Source organism: Vespa mandarinia, chromosome 8, assembly GCF_050613455.1.
Source record: "Vespa mandarinia isolate Hongniang chromosome 8, ASM5061345v1, whole genome shotgun sequence".
NCBI lineage: Eukaryota > Metazoa > Arthropoda > Insecta > Hymenoptera > Vespidae > Vespa > Vespa mandarinia.
In genome coordinates this window covers 867041-890844 of record NC_140817.1, presented here as the reverse complement: position 1 = coordinate 890844, position 23804 = coordinate 867041, and the positions used below count along the sequence as shown (strand labels likewise).

The 23804-nt window shown below is 44.8% G+C and overlaps 1 long non-coding RNA gene across 22 annotated transcripts in view; it reads left to right on the top strand.

Annotated features, from left to right (window-relative positions):
- LOC118451093 (uncharacterized) overlaps window positions 1-23804 on the top strand; it is a 117405-nt gene that overhangs the window by 4152 nt on the left and 89449 nt on the right. For 19 of the 22 annotated variants that reach the window (XR_014982456.1, XR_014982454.1, XR_014982453.1 and 16 more), the window contains exon 2: window positions 573-816. This is a non-coding gene — a long non-coding RNA (uncharacterized LOC118451093). Of the gene's footprint in view, window positions 1-572; window positions 977-11282; window positions 12849-23804 lie in introns of those variants that run through there. The other 3 variants (XR_014982449.1, XR_014982458.1, XR_014982455.1) reach the window with 2 other exon arrangements.

The following is a 23804-nucleotide window of genomic DNA, read 5'->3' as shown; positions in this document are numbered from 1 at the left end:
TGATGGCTTCCGTTATATGCACGTTGTACTCTTACGTAAAGTAAACGTAAGTCTCTCGAGTCTCGATAAAGCCTGGACAGGACGCACCCTATGCTAATTCGCTTGGAATACGTCAAAAATGATTTCGACGTATACGGTAGAGGAGGTTCGATCGTCTTTCGAGGCGTGGTCGACGCAGATCCTATCTTCGCAGTTTATACGATTTTACACGTTGAGGAAGGAGAGAGAGAGAGAGAGAGAGAGAGAGAGAGGGAGCGACCGAACGAACGAACGAGAGAGAACGATTTAAATCTAAGGGTCTCCACGCTCGCGACTCGGAGAACTCGTCGAGTCCCACACTCGGTTAAGCATGAGTCGCGCGTTGCGTAATCTGGAAGACTCGTGTATCAGCTGCAACGCGCTCGTTCGTTTCTTCGTTGCAGGTGTTTTTCTCGAGTTCGAGATATATCGTTTCGATGCAATTAAAAAGCACCTTTGGAAGTGATCGTATTGTACATTGTTCGAAAAACAAGGATCGTTTCTCGAATTATGCAAAAAGATTATCTAACAATCCGATCGCTTATCTGTTTCAGGTGCAACGCTAGGCAAAAGGATCGAACGTGTGCGATCGAGATATCGCGTTGGTCCGTCCCGCGGGCTAATCACGATGATCCACAAATCAATGTTAATCGATGCTTTCGAGAGAATCGAGATATCGAACACGAGCGACAATGGTTCATGGATACCTTCGGACACAACCTGCCGTGGCGTGACCCGGAAATAGATCTCGCCGAACTAGCTCGACGTTACATTCACATAAACATATAGTACGAGCAAGTAAGTGTGCGTGTACGTTTATACGAACGGTATCGATGGAGGACACGACGATGGTGAGCTTGACCACCGAGGATTGCCGCGGATAGATCGAGAGAACGATCTACATCGATCACGATCACGTCACCCTCGGCCCGACCCTCAACCTGGTCTGATCGCAACGGTACCTCCTTCTCGATGCTATTTATATCGACATGCCCAACTTGATATTTCTCATTGCGAACGTTTTGTCGCCGTGGTTCGTTAGGCTGTTCATCGCTCTTCCATCGTTTTTCCATCGTTTTTCCATCGTTTTTCCATCGTTTTTCCATCGTTTTTCCATCGTTTTTCCATCGATCGAATTCAAATCGAAAATGAAACGACACAAAATCAGACGAGTTTGGATTCTTTGAAGGAAAATGTTACGAGCTCGACAGTTTGCCGGATTCATGCGTAGGTACATATACACATGGATATACATATGAAATACTCGTAGAAACTGAATATCGTAAAGAGAAGGATAGATAAATATCTGTTATTGCAGCTCCTATATCCCTTTAAAAGTTCGAGCGATAAATTTCGTGGCGAGCCGAGTCGTGGCAGTCGTAAAGAGAAGGTGGACGTGTCCGCCGTGCATTTTAAGGATTTCGATTAAAAATATTCCATATTCCGGAAACGAGAACGGCTCTCGGGTTTGCTCTCCAGAGTTGTCTCCTGAGAGAATTGGTCAACATCTCGATCAGCTTGACGAGAGAGAGAGAGAGAGAGAGAGAGAGAGAGAGAGAGAGAGAGAGAGAGAGAAGAAAAGAGAGCGCGACATGTAAGATTAAACGTAAGCTCTGGAGATCGGTGGTAACGTGCGACGTCCCGCCGCGGTGGCGCCTCGTGTCACACACCGCAAAACGTGGGCCAACCTACGCGAAAATCAGTTCTATAATATTCTCTATTGCATAGGTTAAACCACGTAGACTAAGAGAGTCCTCTTTCTCTTCGTCTATTCTCTCGAAAAGATAGGAGAAAACGCGTGGAGGCGTTGATCGTGAGCTCTCGCGAGCGCACGCGCGTGCCACCGTCGCGGACATCTTGCAAAACGAGCACCCACGCCACCTCGAAAAAAAGCCCTCCACCTTTTTCCTCTTCCGTTCTGTCATTCTTTCTCTTCTCCCGTATCCCGGGAAAAATATCGAAAGAAAACGACTACCGGCCACCTTCGGAATAATATGTTCTTTGGTATCAACCTGCATGCCGCAAAAAATCGAGCCGTCGTATATTCTCTTGGATCTACCTGCGTCTTTTCTCCCTTCCTCCCTTCCCCCCTCCACCCCCTCTCCCCCTCTCTTTTTCCTCTCTACCCACGCGGTACATTTGAATACGTACACAGATGTAAATTATAGCGATTCTCGTCCTTTCCTGGTAGATAAAACGCCGTGCTATCGGGCGAAAGGAAAAGAAAGAGAAAGAGAGAGACAATGCGCGTGTTTCGTAGATCTCCGTGACACAAAGGCCTTCCTTCTCTCGAGATCGACGTTGCGAAAGTAATAATTAAATCTGGAAAGTTTGCGGTAGCAGATAAACGCGGTAGGAGATTAGGTGGAACGAACGACGACGACGCAAAAGAAGAAACGTTCAAAGAGTATAAATATTACATTCGTCGCAATAGCAATCAACGTTCTCTATTAACCATACTAGGATACCCAATCGAGACACCGAAGGAATTGCCTATGGGCGTTAGAAGAGCTCTCTAAAGAAATACCATCTCACACGCTAGTATCTCGTTAGCGACGCTAGACTAATCGCTTAATTAATAGATGATAGATGCTTGCAATTCCGCGGATCAGGCCGTGGATTCCCGCACGCAGCTCGTTACCGCGTGCTCGATTAATTACGGAGCTTGGACGATTAAATGCAAATTGCATTCGGTGATTTGTCGTGTTCGAGAACGCATGAGGAATCGTTTGATGTAGTAGAACGAGTAACAACGTTTATCAGAACAATTTTTAAACGCGTTTTGAATATCGGTTTTCTTTCGTACAGGAAACAACTCCCTCCCGAATTTATCCTCGCTCGTCGTACAGGTCAAAGGGTTACACGGTGGTTCCTTAGCTCAGGCGGCCAAGAGCTCAGGAAAGAAATCGCAAAGCTTAAAATATCGCATGAGGCCTCGCCAAGTGGGTTTAAGGTTTCCTCGACGTACGAAAGCCAAGTACGAACACGTGGAATTCTTAAATTCAAGAATCTCCCTGCTATCTTCGAAAACTCTCGAGAGTATGTTTTCGTTGAAAAATTAGTTTTGTTCGATAGTAAAGTATCCTCTAGTAAAACGAGTCACCTACGGAATTGTATTCCGCGTTGTATATCTCGTACACGAGCTTTTCATGTTCATCGTCGGTGACGTAACGATCCGAGATTCAATGGCACTGTAACGCGCACGTTCGTTTCTCCCGACGGACGGCAAAAACAAGTCGTTAATCGCGACGGGTCACACGTTCGAGATGAATTACGCGAGAAGGCGCGAAACTTGCTGAGCGTAGGTACGCGATCATATACGCAAGTACATATATATATATATATGTAAGTATCTACATATAAACGTAGGAATATACCGATTCGTTTATAGAATTAAGTGACAGGTATAGTTGACGTTCGAGGTAAAGCGTACTATTACTTGTCTCGCATCACGTATATTAGCATTTGCGAAGCATAGATAGAATCGGGAGAAAGAGAGACAGAGATCGAGAGCAACGCATTAGAACTAATTTTCCATCGTAACGATGCGTTTACGGCTGACATTTACTCGTACGCGTACGCGCGCGCGCACACACACTCTCTCTCTCTCTCTCTTTCTCTTTCTCTTTTCCCAAGTGAATTCTTAACGACCTGTCACTTTCATTGCCGGACATTTAACATAAATATGGACGCGAAACGTCGCCTGGGACTCGCATTGAGTAAAAGTAAACGTATTGTGACGTTTCTATCGTGAAGAGAGAGAGAGAGAGAGAGAGAGTCTCGGAAAGGCAAACGATAATAATAATATCGTGAGGTCGAGGTGCAAAACCGCAAAAGTCTTCGTGTCTACCGGATGAATTCTTGGCTCATGTTTCCATGAAAAAAAAAAAAAAAAAAAGAAAGGAAATGAAAATAAAAGAAGAAAAAAAAAAAGAAAAGAGAGAAGAGGAACCGACCGATAACCGTTTTATCGCGATAAATCCTTACGTTGGAATTTCGACAGGAACGCGGATTACGAGCGCGAGCAGCTCGATGCTCTCTGCAAAGAAGAAGAAGAAGAAGGAGAAGAAGAAGAAGGGGACGAAGAGGATGATAAAGAGAAAGAGGAGGAAGATCAGGATGACAAAGCTGCCGCCCGTTAAACTCGTATTCCTTGGCGTGTGCATCTCTACACGCATATATACGCTTACGCGTGAGAGCCCTCTGTTGCGATCGTAAACGCAAGGTAGTAATTGAAATATTAATGAGATGCCAGGCAAAACGGTAGCTACGTATATAAGAGACGCGTAAGCTCTATAAACCGAAAGAGAGGCTTGGCGATATTAACGTCTTCTCTTTCTCTGTTCCGTGTAAGACGAGAGAAATAAGGACAATGTGAACGACCACGAGTAAGGAACTCATCGCAAACCGTTAACGAATTATTGTCACCTTTCGCGCCAATTATGGCCGTATCATATGTCAAGACTTTGTCGTATCTAGAATCTCAGGAGTCGAGCGTTTATATCACCGTAGTACATAACAAGCGCATTAAAAGGCTCCCGCGTGAAAGCAGCTTAAGAGTCTTGATACCATAGAGAAGGAGGATACTTTCTAAGGAGGATATTTTAATCGTAAAGATTAAACCTTGAACGCTTCTCGACTGGTTGGATCATCAACGCTTGTTTAGATTTTTCGTGATCGTTAAAACGGCGTTTTTTTTAGACGACGTAGATAAAATCGATTTTCATCCGGCAACAGTTGCGATTTCGTTGAAGTTGGTTTTTCTCCAGCGGATATCGACGACGACTACGACGACGATGACGACGGCGACGAGGACAACGACGACGACGACGACGACGACGACAACAACTTGTCCCGCGGTGTTCACGATTCGACCTGAGCTGCGACCTCGGCGTCGTAAATTCCGCGTCATAGTGCTTGTCACCGGTTTAACTTTTTACGAGCTACGCTACGCTCGTATTCACGGTCCGCCCGAGATATACCCACTGTCGTGGCCCCTTGGTCCGAGCGCGAGTTAAAAGGACTTCTTCGAGGACAGGACAGCGTGACAGCGAGCATCTTCCACGGCTACGATCCTATTCTTGGACTTTGAAGGATACTTCGCGAGAACCGTCTTACGATTCGTCTTAGAAACTTACTATTCTATTTGGAAATTTGTGAGGAAAAAAAGTATCATGCTTTTTCTTTCATCGATATTTGCGATCGCTCACGTAGTCCTTAATCCGTTAGCTCCCCTATTATTTTAATAGTTATCGTAAATATACTTTTGGCTACGTAGTCTTGTTGTAGAAATTACGTTGTAGGATACTAGCGTAGTAAAAGCGTTTGCTCGACTTTACGAAAAACCTTTCATGGTAAATATTTACGGTGAAGAACGACGACGACGACGACGACGACGAGTTAAGAGAAAGACGCTCAATAAAGTTGAAAAAAATCTGAGATATAAGACGCGCAGGTAGGAGGGCTTTCTAGAAGTTCTAACGTCTCTATAATCTATTGAGCTCCTCGTAAAGTGGATCTCGACACGCGGCCTAGCCCGTTCCGATGTTCGCTTCAAGAACCGATGCTGAATGCGAGACTTCCAGCAAGGAGACTTTTTCCGTGGGTGTTGACCGGCGAGAGGGCATGTTATATGTTTATTCCACGAAACTCCCTATTGCCACCGCTATCGTTCTTTTCCAAGAAACGTAACCATAAAATCGTGGAATTGAAAGTTGGGCAAAAATTAGAGTAGACGTTAGATTCTTTTTCGAATACATAGTTTGGAGAGGGAACGGGGAACGCCCTGAAAAATGATAACCGTGCATGCAGTTACGTTCGAAGGGACACCATTCGATCGGTGCTTTATTTCTTTCTTTCTTTTCTTTTTTTTTCTTTTTTAAATCATTGAAATCACATCCGCATAAATTTCTCGGAGAATGTTTGACGATCGAGAAACATAAAGTACGATAGACGTAAAGCACCGATATTGCATAAAAAAAATATAATCGATGCGTTCGCATTCGATTTTCTAAGAACGACGTGGCCAACATCTAAGGCAGTCAGAAGCAACATTTTAGGTTAGCATACGAATGTATAAATGTTTAATCACGAGCAACGATAGAAGCTTGTAGAACGATCGCATGAATCGCGCAGGTGCGGTCTGACTCGCGAACCGTATGAGAATTCGCGTTTCTCCCCTCCCTACTACCCTCGGTCTATCCTCCGTTCTCTCACAGTTTCTCCGGCAGCTAGGAAGGCAAAGTACCGATTCGCACACTTCTCGCGTTTCCATAAAGAGACGAAGAAAGTGGCGTGCATTCCTTGCCGGTGGCCGGTGTGGTCTATTGCTCGCGCGCGCACGCTTGCTCGCGACCGAGCAAAAGATCTCTTGATAGGGAGACTATCGGAGGAGGAGAAGGAGAAAGAAAGAAGACGAAGAAGAAGAAGAAGAAGAAGAAAGGGAAGGACACACCTGCGAAGTAAGTTCTGGCGTGGGCGTTAACCCGATAGCAAATGTCACCGTTGTATATCCTTCGAGGACATTTCCTTTGCAGATTCGATCATCCGGGGATCGGCCGTCGCCCTTCGCCGACGAAGCGGCTAGAACTCGAAACGCTTCTTCTCTCTCTCTCTCTCTCTCTCTCTCTCTCTCTCTCTCTCTCTCTCTCTCTCTCTCCCCCTCTCTCTTTTCGAACCTGACTCGAGACTGACTCGAACCCTGACTCGAACCCTGACTCGGCAAAACTCCCCGAAGGTCTTCGTTCGAGCGAACGTCCACGTCGACGAATATACGTATACCTACCTACGTCTCGTCGCATCTTATTTAAAATCGCGCAAATTTTTTCCACCGGTCTTATCTTGTCGTAGAAAAGAAATGGGAATATCGCTGTAATAAATATAGTACATAGTTGGCGGTGTGGTAGAGCAAAGGTAGAGAGAGAGAGAGAGAGAGAGAGAGAGAGAGAGAGGCGTCGCTCGCGACACGAAACGGATCTCGCGAACGGAGCCGATAAAAGCGCACGTTCGGAGCAAAAAAGGGACGATGACGGGACTTTAACTCGACCATAAATTTCGCCGTTACATCTTCGGCGATAATAAAATTATTAAGGGATCGAATTTATGCGATTCTCTTGTGCTTTGGTTTACACGTAAATGAGAGTATGTATAAGCGAATACAAATATACGTGCGATACATCGTCGATGAAACATAGTTTTATTAAAGTCGTTATACACCGAAATAGTTTTGTTGTATTCGAGCTTGTGCCGTTTCAATGTGAATACCGCTTTAACTCGTGGCAACTCGTAAAACGAAGAAAGGCCGTTCGTCGTTGTCGTACGTACATACATAGGTACGTACGGAGAGGCATAGGGTTAAGGGTCGAAGAATTCGACGACCCAGCAGGTCGTCCCGCTGGAAGTACGCACGACATTCCCGGAGCCGCGCGATCGAGAGCCCGAAGTCGACATCGAATGCGATTCGGCCGAAAACTATTACGAGAAACGACTCCTCTTGTATTCGCTCTTCCATCTCCTCCTCCTCCTCCTCCGTCTTTTCCGATGCGCTACGCTCGGTTATCGGTTACGATCGAGGAAAGGGACATAATCGTGGATCAACTTCGGATCGTGAATCGTCAAGGATGAGTCATTATTCGTTTCTTTACTCGCAGATATCTATCTATCTGCATTTAATTAAAAAGAAAAAAAAGAAAAAAAAGAAAAAGAGGAAAAGAAAAGAAAAGAAAAGAAAAGAAAAGAAAAGGCATCTCTCTTGTCCTTGAAATTTTTTGCGCGAGGACAAACTACGCTTTTTCTCTCGCTTCGTCTACGGTCTTTTTCGAGCGAGTTTCGAAGAAAACTCGGAACGAAACTCGGCTCGATGCGATATTACGGCGTCTTAAAGCGCCGTGAATGTCATGCCAGTTATCGGCGAGTAATTTTACTTGGAATAAAAAGGACGAGGGTACCCTTGTCAGGAAACTGGTTCTGGATTAGAATTACCGGTCGTCCCGATACCGCGAGTCGCAGTCGCAGGTAGGTATAACGATGCCTCCTACGATCTACATTAGCCGTCTTTCCTCTTCCTCTTCTCTTTCTCTTTTATTTTACTTTGGGATTTTGCACCGTAGGAAGAGCGAAAGTTTATCGGTGCTTATTACATCGTTATATCATTTTATTGCAACGTTTAACGCCGCATCATCGCATTATCGCGTCATTTCGCCTTCCTGCGAGAACCAAGATCTATACTAAAATTGAATCATTCGCTAGTAGATATATTTTTTAGAGCAATTATTTGGCTTATTAGTTTCTAAATGGATCGTTAACAGAACGTTATTCGTAGGAATTGCCAGGGAACCGGATTTCTTTATCCCCGATATCGGTTGGATTTTAAAACAGAAATTTGTCGAACGATCGACTCTCGCTTTTGAATTCGAAAATTTTCGTTGATCCAGCAATATAAGAAAGTGTCGGTAATAATTAGACGAGTCGATGCTCGGTGGCGTTATCTTAAGTATCTCGAACCATAGATAAAGGTAGCATTTGATGCTACCTTTAACGGCCCTTAGGACGTAAGGATTATATCGCTTAATTAGCTCGGCCCTCAGTCACTATCTCCTTTATGAAATCGTTAAGCCTTCCGCGCGCGTGCTCCTTATCGGATGTTTTAAAGCGAGTCGTCTCTCTCTTTCTCTCTTCCTCGCTCTCAGCTTATCTATCGGACGATTGCTACTTAGTTAGCTACTTTTATACCTATACGTATGTATATTTAGCTTCATCGAACGGCACCATCATTGCCGGCTCTTGCGATGTGCTTTTACTCGAACTCGTAGAAAGGCTATTCTACCGAGGCACGATCAACCTAAATGGCAAAGAACGACCCGGAATCCATTAGCCGGCTAATGCTCGTCTCCTAATTTCAAAGAAATCTACGAACAAATCGGTACAGATAATGGATACCTATTTATTTAAATCGTATGACCGAGTTGGAATCGCCGTGCCACCTTTCGTATCCTTACGTTATTAAGGTAAAGTACTTATGTACGTGCGATTTTATTTCTCAGTTATACCGTTGCGTTAGTTAGATCTTTCTCACGATGCATAAAAGTTTAATGGAGATTCTATTCCTTTACCTTTATCGCCATATAAATTTGGAAGGGTCATTTGATTCTTCCTCTGGACGAGATTACGATTTTAATTAGACGTTTCTTAATTCCAACAAAGGACGTACAACATTTCTCCGTAAATTGTTACGCATCGTTTTATTGCAATTTCTAACGAGTCTCCTCTTTTATTTGTCTCGTCTCATGACGTTTATCCTTAAGAGATTGCGTAATTACCGCAAGCTGAGAAAGTGCGGGAAGGACATTGTCATCGTGTCGCGACTTTCGCGCGCTCCACCAGCCTTGATATTTTCTCTTTCCCCCTCTCTCTCTCTCTCTCTCTCATTCTCCTCGATGCTCTACAATGACCAGGCTGATTTTCGCGTCAACCTCGAACAGGATACTCGAGTCTAAGACGAGGCTGCTGTCACCTTCGAATTGGAACGGTTCTTGTCGGTACCTGCTTACATCGTCCCGTCATAGGGAGGGCCGTGACGAATTCCGTTCGCGTAAATTTCATCGTCATCCCTCGTTTGCTACGTCGTTGATCTTAAGGACATTACAACGTTCCTACCCAACAAGTCTATAACAATGACTGATCTATCGTCGGTTCAATAAACTTCCTAGTGCGAAGGGTAGTGCGAATCGGATATTGTCGTATCGCCATTAAAAACTATAGATCGTTAAAATTCTATTTATTTCGTATTTAGAACTTCATTTCTTATATTTTATCCGTAATATGTAATTTTGACGAACACGATCAGGATCGATGGTCGAAATGTTTTCCCAAGAAATCGACCCAGATGCGTCGAGTAAACATTAATTTGTTTTCAAGTCGAAGACGATCGAACGGCGGGGGAGTTTAACCGGGTATGGCAGCCTGTCGTGTCGCAGTTAGTCAACGGTGAAGTCGAGACCACCCCGATTTACTCGGGTTGCTCGCTTTGCCGTCTCGCTCTTTTGCCTTCCTCTCTTCCACGGTGCACCGACCTCTTCACCGGCTTGTCTCTCTCTCTCTCTCTCTCTCTCTCTCTCTCTCTCTCTCTCTCTCTCTCTCTCTCTCTCTCTCTCTCTCTCCTCTCCTACCTCCTTCTCTTTCTTCTTCTTCTTCTTCTTCTTCTCTCGCATACATCCACCTATTCTATCCCCCTTTGTACTCCTTCTTTCTCTCTTATGTCTCTCCATGATTCATAGACTCGCCGGAAAGGATCTATACGCGCCCGTCTAGATCCAGCGTGGATCCGCACGAAACCGATGCCCTCTACCTGCCTCGCTCGAGTCACGCTGAGATCGACTCGGGGAGAAGTCAAAGACCGAGCTTTATTTCGCATTCGCCACAGCTGTTAACTACAACAGGAGATATTTTTATAATAGAACGATCAAACGAGAATCAATCGAAGAACGTATACAATCCTTTGACTCTTCTCTTATAATTAAAGATATCTCTCTCTCTCTCTCTCTCTCTCTCTCTCTCTGCGATATATTATACGCTTTAGAAAATCCTTGTCGCGGAAATGAAGCACGTACGATCTCTATACTTATATCCGACGACGCGATTAATCGCCACGATTTGTTTCTATCGACTTAATGCACACGTTGCAACGATCACTCTCTTCCACCGCCCCGTTCTTTCATTTATCCAGACTTTCCTACGCGAAACGATCGACGTATCGATCTTTCGTTCTCTCACTCTTTCTCTCTCTCTCTCTTTCTCTTTTTCTCGAGGCGACAGAGCTTAAGTCGCTAACTCTAAAGGTAGACTCTCGCCAACATGGCTTTCGTTAGGCCTGGCGCAATAATTACGATCGGCCGATACTTTTCCACGATGATCGGATAAGATCCGGTGCAGAGGTCGCACAGAGACACAATCTATAATTACATCGGTGCACCTACGTAAGTCGAAACTCTTGTGTGTGTGTGTGTGTGTGTTTGTGTGGGCAACTACACGATGTTCGTAGAATGCGCGCGCGTACACGCATTCGCACGTTCTGGTATGTTGTCCGTTCGGAATTCTACGTAGATACGGAGAGTAACGACGGAATGATCTCTTTCGTTAAGAAACTTTAAATATTAACTCCGTACCGTGACGTTTTCAATGGACCTTAGAAAATTGACGTTTAATCGTTAGATCGTACGTCAAGTGAATTTTAATATCACAATCTCATTTTCGATTCGTCGGTTTAGGTGATAGCGACGACATCGCAGGTCGGCAATTTCGCTCGAAAGGATTACCTTCTACTTGTTGGACGATCCTTGTCTAATCAAGTTGATCCGACGAAGCGGCGGAAGTGCCGCTGCCGGCGGCGTTCGTACAAGACACGAGAAGAAACATTCGCGGTCGGCTTCTCCAAAGGGACGCGTCCGTACTTACGTCGTTTAGATAAGGCCCACGATGGCCGATATGCATAATATGTTGGCCCATATTGGGACAGGCAAGTACTATGGCTTGCGGGATGCGAGACAAGGAAAGGGATAGAAGGAAAAAGAAGAAGAAGAAGAAGAAAAAAAAGAAGAGAAAGGGCGCCGACGAGAGGACTGGAAAGTAGTGGAACATCGCGCCACGGATCGCCCTGTTATTTGGCTGTCAGTAATTCAGTAGTCCTCTCTTTCTTGGCTTCTCTTTAAAAGAAGCTCTTAAACTGTCCGTCGGATCGATCTAGACCTACCGAGACCGGTCCTTTTTCTAATCTTCATGCTCGATTAGTCTTTAAATCACGATCGAGGAATACCGTAAATTGTAGAGGAATCGTAAGTATCCTTTGAAATTTGAATTTAAGAGATGCTGTGATGCCGAGATGTAAAGATTTTCTATGTAAATTAATTACGGTAGGTTTATCGAATCATGGAGGATTGAACTAATGGGGAAAGAGTTTATCAATTAACTACGTTAGATTAATTCGACATGATCTATCTATCAAAGGCTAGATTCAGTTAACTAACTGATACCTGTTGTATCTAGATCTGTTCCATATTTTCAGATATAAAATCGCTCTAATTTTAAGTTCTTTTATAGGTATCATCGAGAGCATTAGATTCCGGTTAAATAAATCGACGAGCCGATAATAAAACAGAAGTCGTTAGGCGACTTTCATATTCTCGATCGTAGTAGCCTCACCGGATTCATTGGCCGTCCTTTGAAAAATCATGTAGAAGTAATTTATTCGAAAAAGAAAGACTTGTTTGCGTCTTACTACTATTACTACTAGCACTGAGAGAAAAATAAATATACAGATAGAGATAGAGAGAGAGAGAGAGAGAGAGGGCGGTGGCAGAGGAGATCGAGCGTATGCAAGCTCACGCACGAAGGTATATTTACTTCCTGCGTCCTTATCGCGGTAGCTACGTTACCACCGAACCGATCATAAACCAACTTAGATAATTATTTGCATTTGTCGAGTGATTCCATGCCGGGGAGTAAGATGTAAGCCGTAAGTCGTTGCCGAGACTTTCCTTTCAGTTTAGAATTTCCCATGTACCAACTGGTTCGAGTCTAGACTCGAGTATCCTGTTAAAATGGAATCCTCCGAGTCGAATCTTTTCCTCTCGCGAAGAAAACGATATGGCCTAGAGGCCATCGACGATACAAGCTACATCGCCAGGTGCAAATTCTTCTGACATCATCTGACATCGATGTATGTACGTGATACACGTGTTGGTATAAGCGAGCCTATACGTGTAATCGTTTGCGAGCTCTTTGCGAATAAGTGTAGGTGGGAATGCGTGGCGCCACCGTGGCGGCGTCCAACTGAGTTCAAGGGGGAGCGAGAGAGAGAGAGAGAGAGAGAGAGAGAGAGAAAGAGGGAGAGATAGATAGACGAGTTGAGAGGGTTGCTCTCTCTTGAATAGGTAGAGAAGAAAGAAGATAAGGAAGGTAGAAGAGACGCGGAAAGATATCTCGAGACGTATCCTGCAATACCGTCCACTTATTAAATCACTGTTAAATCGTATTACCGTTCTTCGCACGTCGTAGTAATTTCTACATTCTCCTGCGATTCCATGCTTCGAGCTTGTGTCTTTCGCAAAACCCATTTTCTTTTTCATTTTATTTTCCCCTTTTCCTTTACATCTTTTTTCTTTCAGACACGTTTAGGTATATCGTTCAGGAGTCTGAAAAGCTCTTCGCGATATCGAACGTATTAGAATTCCCAACGTCGTATATCAAAGTAAGGATAAATTGTCGATAGAGAGGAAACTTTGTTGTCTGTCAGGCGGTAATTATTTCGCCGTTTACTACGCACGATTGTTTAACTTTCGCACCAGGGATTAGAGAGAGAAAGAGAGAGAGAGAGAGAGAGAAAGAAAAAGATCCTTGGTATCTGGGGAGTAGCGATCGTGTGTACTTACCTACGATCCATCGAGAATATTGTGTTAGGAGAATAGTGAACGACGATAAAGCCTCTCTCGTTCCTCGATCGTCGTGCCTCGTGCTTCGATCGTGCGCTTTTACATGGAACGGACGTGTACACGGCCCGTTACTAGATATATGTATATATATATATATATATCTTTTATATATATAAAAGATCGGCTTTGTTATTTCCTGTAATTAAACGCGGTTAAGTCTTGCATTGCTTTTTAAGACGTTGTTTTTAAGACGCTTACTTTTGTACCTCTTGGAGAAATTACAAGGAAAGTCGTCGAATATGTGACTCTACGTGTCACTCAATGTATAATGGTCTTTATAGCGGGATGGAATAGACGAAGCTTATTTTCGATACCTTATTTTATATTCGATCGTTAAGAACGGGAGCGATACTCGAGATCGATTTAAAGCGACAAAATGTAGATAAGTAAGTACGACGTGACACCGGTTCTGTCGGATTACCCAATTCTTTATGTAATCCCTCATCAAGAGAATACCATCCGATTGGTATTCTTGGCACGGACCGTTACCCTCGATAACGTTCTCGCGAGAGATTCACTTATATCGAATCGTTGGTATGTGGGCGTAAAAATGATTTCGATGGGTTCCCCATTTTTTTTTCAAGGTATAACAATATTTTCGACTTAGTTCTCGTTACCGATCGACGTTGATATTTCTTTTTTCGTCATCGAAAATTTCATTTCGCTTATCGCTAAAGAATTCGTGGAATCGTTGGCTCGTCGTCGATGTTCGTAGTTTTACGAGTCGCTCGTCTTACATCGTGCGACGCGAGCGGCCCCGAAGGAGTCCGCCGATGAGCGGAGCCACACCCGCTGATTTTATTGACGTACGAGCGAGCAAGATGGGTGCACACTCGGTGTATAAACCGAGTGCTCGAGCCGACTGAAATCGTTTTACTTGGCGCAGCCGCGAAAAGATTTCACCTTTGGTTTATCGTCGCGCCGCGCGGATATACCGGCCCACGTGGCACGTGCAACACGACTTCCACCGTGCACCGGCACCTTGTTAAATAATGTTCACTGCTTTCGGCCACGAATCGGGTCTGACTCGTTTCCAAAGGTGGATATTAAATACCCTATATACACGTCGGGCCTGGCCAACGCTCAAAGTATTTTTCTTTGGCGCGCCGTGCGACGCGACGTTTCGATTTTAAGCGGCTTTAAGAATCTGCCTCGCTTTGCCACGGCTCGCTTAACTTATTTGCGAAGAGCATAATCGCGATTAAATTGCTCCTCGGAGGTTTAATCGCGTGACGCCGCACCGATCCTCGCAAATGGTCGTTCCGCAAAATATCTTTTAATTCTCTTGCGATTATTCGTTGAACTTTAAACACTTTCGCATCGAGTCGCGTATCAATTTTGCAAGTAGCCGATTTCTACAACGCGTATCAAGGACGCGGGCGTGCTAATTTACGTATTATACGTATAAAGTATGTACGATTATCGCTACGCATACGATGTATATTTTGCATGCGAGTCCTGCCTATATGGTAGGAAAGTAAGGAGAAGCTCGAACGTTGTTTATTAAATCATCCGTCAAGGAAAACGTGTAATCCGTGAGCAGCAAAAAAGGCCACGCTCGGGTGGCCGAGTAAAAGCAACTTAATAATACGCGAGAGAGGAGAGGAGAGGGGGGGGTCAGAGAGAGAGAGAGAGAGAGAGAGAGAGAGAGAGAGAAGGACGCGTTAAGTTTATATTCCCTCGGAATGATCGAAGCGCGAGTAGATACATTTCTTTGATAGAAACGGATACATATTTCTGGATACGATCAAGCGCGACGTTTATAACACGTACGCTGGTAGTCTCGAGACGAAACGCTTCGTTGCTCGCCATCGCCAATCTGTCCTATGCTAAATGATCATTGAAAGATCGTGCTCGAGTACAAATATCGCGTCGGTGTATTAATAGTTACCGTGATTACCATTCCATTACCGTACAACGTCATTATGCTGAACAGTACAAGGGAGCAAGATATTCGTCGAGACGGTACTATATCAATCCGCCGTAATATCGGCCGTTGCAGCAGGTTGAAGCACCTTATCGCTAATATCTCCGAGGAGAGCGTGCACGCGCTTACATGCTTCCTTCGACGATATATCCCTATAGCTTTACTCTCGGAGAATTACTAAATTACGGAACGGTTCTGCACGCTCCTATCTCTCCATCTCTTTTCTTACACTTTGATGGCGTGAAATTAGGATCGGGTCTATCATATTTTATCGAACGAATATTTTCCTTTATCGATTTTAGATATCTACTTACTTGTTGGTAGATATCTTTCAATAAAAAATTTCGACGATGAGTCGCCGGTTACACGCCCGATCTCGCGAATTTGTCTCTTGTTTCAATGGGGAAAAAGGGACGAAAAAAAAAAGAAAATAGAAAAAAGAGAAAAGGCTCGAGAGATGCGAAGGAGGACAGCAAAGATCTCGAAGAAAAAGCAACCCGAAGGGGGCCCTAAGCGTTACGAGTCAACCCCGACAGGGAGCGCTGATCGAGCGAGATCGGGAGGCGGTATCGTAAATCATGTAACCCAATTCAATAAAGCACGGTGCCCTTTCCCTCTAACCGGTGCCAGCAGGTACAACCTGAAGAAATCCCGAATGTGTCCATAACTCAGCGGGCTCTCCGCCGGTCCTCTCATTCTGCTTCCTCTCTCTCTTTCTCTCCCTCTCTCTCTCTCATTCTCTCTCTCTCTCTCTCTCTCTCTCTCTCTCTCTCGTATTCGCGAGATCGTACGTATACGTATAAAAAACCTATGCCCGTAGCCCTTTTTAGCCCTTTTTTCTTCTTCGCGATCTCTTTCCGTTCGCCTTTTTCAAACGGCATGTACATAACATTCGACGACAACCACGACAACGACGACCCACGTTCCCCGTTGATCGCTCGCGAGAGTTGTCGGATTTGTAGAACAATATTATCGAAGGTGCGTGCGCTCGCGCGCGATTCGGTGCGTGTTGCCACGGTGCGAATTGTAAATTCCACGCGCCTCCGCGTTTTCTCTCTTTCTCTTTCCCCTTTTTTCTCTCGACTCTCAGAAAGTCGTGAGATATCACGAGATATAGCTTAAATCGCGTTCGAGAGATCGCAGAAACGATATTTTCTGTTCGACGTAACGTCTCCTCGTGGGCCGGGATCAAAGTTCGATTCGAGTCTTTAATAAGGCATTGTTGCGTACATTTTTATCGATCGATCGCTTAAAAGCATCGAGGTCTCTCTTGGAGAGTCGCGTTATTGAAGAAAATCTTGTGTTTCGTAGATAAGCGAGACGAATAAAAGCCGAGAAATGGCGTCGGTTTATTTGAATATACGAGAAAAGATAAACGCCGTCTATATAAGCGAGTTGATTTTTACAATTAAAATTTTCCTTATCTTTTCGCGGGAAGAAGGAGCACGTGGAGCTAAAGAAATTCTTCCAAAATTTCTCTTCTCGTTGGCCTTTAAATTGAGCGAGTCGATTTACGAGATGTAAACGCACGCGCGCCAGCGCGTCACGCTTTACACGCTCGAGCGTTACGAACTTTACGAGTTACACGATAATAGAGAAAGAAAAGGCTCGCGTGGTTGTTTCCGATCGGGAACTTTAAAGCGATTCGAGAAAGAGAGGACAACTGCGAGAGAAAGAGAAAGAGAGAGAGAGAAGAAGAAGAAGAAGAAGAAGAAGAAGAAGACTTCCACGTCTCTCGTACGCGTGGAAACGGGACGTCCCGGTTGTATGCCTCTGACAGCAGGAGTCTACGCTCAGGGACTTAAATCATTGAGTAACAACGACGATATCTACGACGGTGACGATCGACGAGACCGTACGACTCGGATCTCCACATCGATCAATCGTGAAGGAGCAAGTTACACGAGCTCCATGGGGACGCGTTTAGAAAGATCTACTCTCTCTCTCTCTCTCTCTCTCTCTCTCTCTTTCTTTGCTAGAAAATGTTTGCCCAAGAAAATTCATTAAAAATTTGTCCAATCGAGCGAATTGTATTAAACCAATTTTCGATATTTTATTCGCACTCGTTCGATACGATCAACGTAGGAATGAATTGGTTGGATGAATAAATCGTTCTTGAGATGCGATGAAGCGGTTGAAAGGAAAGAAAAAAAGTAGGGAGCAAGAAAGAGAGAGAGAGAGCAAAGCAGAGGTTTTCTTCGTAGAAGATGCGACCATGGTGATCGCGATCGGCGCCAATAAATAAACGGCGGGAAGGAAGGCGGGCAATTAAGAAAGACATCAGGCGACTAATGAGGTTACGCCGCGACGAGCTCCTCCTTGGTACCAGCGCCAACGTAGAGTAAAACATAGCGCGCGGGCGCGAGAGAGAGAGAGAGAAAGAGAGCAAGATAAGAAGGAGGAGGCGAGAGAATCAAGTTGGTCACGCGTAGAAGCGAGTCGACTGTTCGGCTGTTCGAATCTCGATACCGTGCAACCGCAATATCAAGAGCCTGCGATCCCGAGGAAGGTGCTGGAAGAGAGAAGTTAAAGAAGAAGAGTAGGGAGTGGAAGGGAAGAGGACGTGGTATAGTAAAGACGGACGGATTCGAGCGGTCGAGAGCTGTAGGACCGTTGCCACGAGGCAGAAGACAATGCCGCATAAATCACGAACGGCAGCGGGACGCCAGTCGGCGTGCCGATCGCTCGATACACCCCGATACAGGCTCGTCCAACTAATTGCCCGTTGTGTCTATGGGAGGGCAGAAATCGCGCTCTGATTGCCACGAGAATTGAGGAAGGAAGTCGTGTGCCTCCGCGATACCTTTGAGATCCTACCTACGATGATCGAGGAACGGCCGCACCAGGCGGATCGATCTTAAAGCAAGAAGATTGAGTCCTATCTCTGTTCCACCGAGAGATCGACTTTTTGATCGTCGAGGCGAGATATATAATGGGACGATCTATAAGTCTCGACAGCTTATGATATGCGATTTAAGTCTTATATAAAATACATCGGAATAGTGTACCATCTATAAATGACAAATGCTCTCTCTCTCTCTCTCTCTCTCGCGCGCTCTCTTTCATCGTCGTTTACGTGATAAAAAGAAAATGCATAAAAATGAAAATCGACTAAGAGTCGTCGACGTATGTTTCGCGTACCAACTTAAAGAAGAAGCGTTAGAGTTCAGTCACGTAGTAGTAGTTGGAGAAGCTTGAAAGGCGCGCGCGCGCGCGCGATCGAAAGCATTTCCGGGTAGAGAAGGATCCACCGGCGTGGTTAGCACGATGCCCCAAAGCGGCTTGACCTCGACGAGGAGAAGAGAGCCCGGAACGATCGTAGCCGAGACCCGTCGTCCCTCTAATCTCGCTCGATTCTTCGTGTGTAAGTACGTGCGTCTATGTGTTCGCGTCTCTGTGTGTTTACGTACGGGCTTCCTCTGCCGACGACGTTACTCAGAGACGAGAAAGAGATAGAGAGAGGTAGAGAGAGGTAGAGAGAGAGAGAGAGAGAGAGAGAGAGAGAGAGAGAAGAGAGAAAGGAGCATCTAGATCGCAGGGGAACGTCGTTCTCTTCTCTTTCTTTCTCTTTCGAACAAGGAGAACTCGAAAAATGGCCTCGGGTCGGTTTCCGGGTCACGCGTTCGTCGGGACGCTCTCGAGTATCAGGTGTCATTACCATTGGGCTCTCTACTCTGTTCTCTCTTTTTCTCTGTCCATGTCTCGGGGATGTTGCCGAGCGTTGTGAAAACGACGAGTACCGTACGACGTTCCGGCGAGACCGGCCACTGGGGCAACCGAGCTGCCAGCGTAGTAGATGTAGAGCGCTTCGGTTCTTTCCAGTCACGCCCTCCCATGCCCTCCCGTGCTTTCGGATCGCGTCGGAAAGTTTCACGACGCGTACGGTATGTCCTTCTTCGCGGCGATGATCCTTGGCCCCCGCCAGCCGGATCCTTTTCCACGGTACCAAGACGTTTCTCTCGTTAGGTTAGTCGAACGTGGAATCTCCATTCTTTGCTGTCCAACCAAATGGCAATGTCTTGTATATCTCTTGACTTCACTCGTTAGAATTCGTTAACAGGTACGATTGGAATTTTCATGATCGTTGCAAATGTCATTGATTTTCTTGATAAACCTTTCGTATCTTCTTTAATAGTCATTAATTAAAATTTATCTCTTTTTTTTTTTTTTTCTTTTTTTTTGTCTTCCAAATATTATAAAAACGATGAGAAGCCTTCTACCGACTAACCGGTGGTTCGTCAACGAGGAACACTCTTTGAGAATGATCGGCACGGAGAAGCGTTTCGCTCGTCACTTCGCAAGGGGTTCTGAGAATTGCCGGCATGAGAACAATGAACGAGGAGGATGGAGGAGCTACGCGGAATCGCGGAGGTTAAGTCCGATGTCGGATCGTCCGATGACCGATCAGGGGTCACGTCATTCCGTCGAGAGATCGAAGAGATGTCATTGGTGGTCCGTTATTCCTGAATGACCCGAGAACTCTTTCCTCTTTGCGGATCGAAGCACCACCTGTAGAAAATGTATATATCCCGGCGATCTCGTCTCTTAACCTTTTCCGATCCGATTTCGCTCATCACGATTCGCTCCCACAACAACGGTTATTGCTGCTCCTCGAACGACGTAATTCTAGGCACTACGATTTAAAGCCGAGCATAGTATCGGGCCTTCTTTCAAGCGTCATTTTCTACGTACACAAGAATAAAGAGTCTTCTACGTACAATCCCTACAGATATTTTTAATAAATTGATTTCGATGAAAGAAAGTAAAAGAGAAAGAAAAAAGTTATTGGTGATACGACCGTGCTACTTGCTTGTCAACGGTACTTAAAATGTTAATGTGCCACGCCCAATGATGTTCGGTAGTACGAACAAGTTCAACGATTTTTTTTGGCTTTATAAGATTCACACACGCAGGAGGATGGTCCGTTTTGGGAAGCGACGAGGAAAATGAAAATTGAAAAATCTAAATGGAATCACGTCGGGTGGTTCGCGTGACACGTTCATTCATCGGCTTCATAAAAGGTCACTTTATAAGTTCCACCTACTTTATAAAATCCTTTGTATCTCGGAGATTTAGTCGGCACGCTCGAGTGCCCAGGGACGAAAACAGGACCTCGGCTCTGAGATTTATTGTGAAGGACTCTTGAGCATGGTTGCGCGCCTCGTAGCAACGTGAACGCGGCTACGCTTCTGTGTGCGTGCTCCTCTCTCTCTCTCTCTCTCTCTCTCTCTCTCTCTCTCTCTCTCTCTTTTTTCTCGTTTTTTCTTTTCCCTTTTTTTCCTTTTTTTTTGGTTACTCCCATTTTTAGAATCGGTCTATTCATCATTGGCCACGGGGTGGATCTAGTCTTTGGATTCTCAACGATTCTCTTGGATTCTGAAGTACATTTTTTCTTTTCTCGCCGTTGGTATATATTTCTTTGGAGAAGTTTTTCTGAAACATTCTCTCTTTGTATTCGAAAATTATGATTTTTAATTTAAAATTTGTGCCTTATCCCGTTAAGTATATTTTTGTCTATTCGATTTAATATAGATACTCTCGTTCGTTTAGAAATATCTCATGGAAGAGTTTACTTAAGGAAATTAATGTTTGAAAGATTAATGACCTTCTATTTTCGAAAGATTGATAGAGCTACGTGACATCGTGCATACGGATCGCGTCGGATCGTACACGGAGAGAAGAGAAAAGGACATGTCTTCTAGGTCGGAAAGGAAAGAAGATCGTTCAGGTAACACGGGCTAGGCACGAGATACTCGAGAAACTCCATAAAGTAATCCGACTTCGGGAACGCTTCGTATACATGGCGCGTCCAAGAGGCCTGCGGGCGTAAAAGAAGCGAATAATGGGCTCATTCATCGAAGTAACGAAAACCTCGAGGCTACACTGGCAGCACCGTCCTCGGTCAGAGGTATCGACAATTATAAAAGGCATTGTACGAATTCTCGATATAGGCTTGAGAAGAATCCGCATTCCATATTGTGCTGATCTTTCGTACCCAGGTGAAAAATTTTGAAGAATCGACGAAAATTGTACGATCGTGAATAACGATAATAATACACCGATACCTTTATCAATGTTTCCGATCTACAGAATGTTTTGATCTAAAGAACTGACTGGGAGCTCGTTTCTTGGAAGAATCATTAACCGGCGAATTTGGAGGCTTCGACTTCGTTACCAGAACATAATTCACGAACAATGCTCGTGGAACATGGATCTCGAGTGGAACGTTCGTATTTTCGGATCGCCGGGAGGCGATTCGGCGACGAGGGAATTAACGAATTGCGATTTATGAAAGTCCGGCGAATCGATAATTGGCACCAAGGACGGAAGATACCCCGAAGGCGTGGGTGCTCGAGAGACCTTCGTTCGTCGTCGTCGTCGTCGTCGTCGTCGTCGTCGACGACGAGCTTGCCGGTCGATAGGCTCACCGTGCCCAACTCCATAAATCACTTGGGATTCCTCGCATTCTCGGCATTGTGGGCCGGTACACTTGTTCCAGGTCCCATTCTTTCGTCCATTCATGCGCTCGCGACAATGCCCTGCACCTTACGTTTTCCATAGAAACTTGGACGTACTTACTTACACGTACACACATACGTTCCTAAAAGATTGGACACATAGAAAGAAAGAACTATACTTTTAAAGAGACGTCTCTCACTATCGACCGTTCGCTCGAATATCCTCTTTCATTGAATAATAAAAGAGCCTGAAAAGTCTTCGCAAGAATGGATAGAAGAATCTTAGCTTACGATTCTCGATCGTCGTGTCGTCGTGCTATCGAGAATTATCTCGGTCTCTTCTTCTCTTTTCTTCTCTTACCCTCCGCCTTTCTTACCTTGTTGATTTTATCGTGTTTACATTTCGAGGAAGCTGTCCTTCTCTTCCACGTCTCTGGTACTTTCTTTCTTTTTCACGCTGAGAATACTTCTCTTACATTTAGTTCCTTTCGAAAGGACATCCTCGTGCAGTAGAACGCGTCGAAAGAACGCAACGATTTTCTTTTCTATTCGTCGTTTGTCAACCTGATCGAATAATAGACTTAGAGTTTCTTTTATCGAAAAATTCTTTCGCGACATCTCTTTTTATCTTTTTCATTCTCCCCCCCTCCCCCCCCCCAGACCCCCTTTCTTTCTCTCTCTTTTTCCCTTCGTTATTACAGCCTTACAAGATGTTTATATCCTTTTAGCACCGCGAGAATAAAATTATAGTGTGCATAGAAAATACATTAGCGTTTGATCGCTAAATAGATAAATACTTTAATAGCAAACGAATAAAAAAGAAATGAAAAATTAATGGTAAAATGTATTGATAATTACACGTGGTTATAAGTGTTGTATGATATAACGTTGGTTCGAATTCAAGAACAAATTCGTGGACTCTCCTCGCGTGGACATATTTAAGGCAGAAACGTCTCGCATTCCTGGCAAAGAGGTCCTCGGTAGCCAGGCACATTATTCCGCCAGTGGACCGCTTTTTATCGGGTTGGACCGGCTGCTAATCTCTCGTCCACTCTCTTTTACTTTTTCCTCTCGTCTCCTTGTTGACAAGTTTTTTTTTCGGACTTGCACGCATCGCGAAACGGCGTGGCGGCGCGTAGCGCGAGGGATCGCGTTCTCTTCCTCGCAGATTCGTCCGCGCGAGGAGGACGAGTCGGTCCACTGTGGAAAGAGAGACTACTCTCTCTTTCTCCCTCTCTCTCTCTCTCTCTCTCTCTCTCTTTCTCTTTAAAGTTCCTCTGAAGTTTCGCCGCCTCCGCTGTCTATCGTGCGCGACAAGTTCGCTTTTACGCGGATACGGACCCTTTGTCGTCTCGTTCCCTGACAACGCTGCGACACCTATGCGCGTCGGATAAACGTAAAGGGACCGCCGGCCACACCTGATTTCGGAAAGGTCTTTCTCCGTCTCTCTCTCTCTCTCTCTCTCTCTCTTTCTCTCTCTCTATCTCTCTCTCTCTCTCTCTCTGTCTCTCTCTTTACCGGAGAATTTCAACGGGGAATTTCAAATCGACAGAAACGTTTAGCAAACTATCGAGAGAAAAAAAAAGGTAGCACAGGAAGCGTATTTTACGATCGCTGCGGCTTTTAAAAGGAGGTTAGAATCTAACACGTCACGCTCCGATGGAGATCTTTCTTGATTGATCTTTCTAAGCAGGATTTCTTCAACGGTGTTATTATAGTTATTATTAAATTATTACATGTATAACGTCGACAACATAATTTCGTTGTTTTTTTCTTGCGTCTTTTTTTCTTTTTTTCTTTTCTTTTTTTTTGTTTTTTTTTTTTTGTTTTTTTCTTGTTTCTTTTCCCATTTTACGTTCGTCAGGTTCTAAAATGAAATACTCCACAAATAAATATCCTCGTACGTGCATTGTCCGT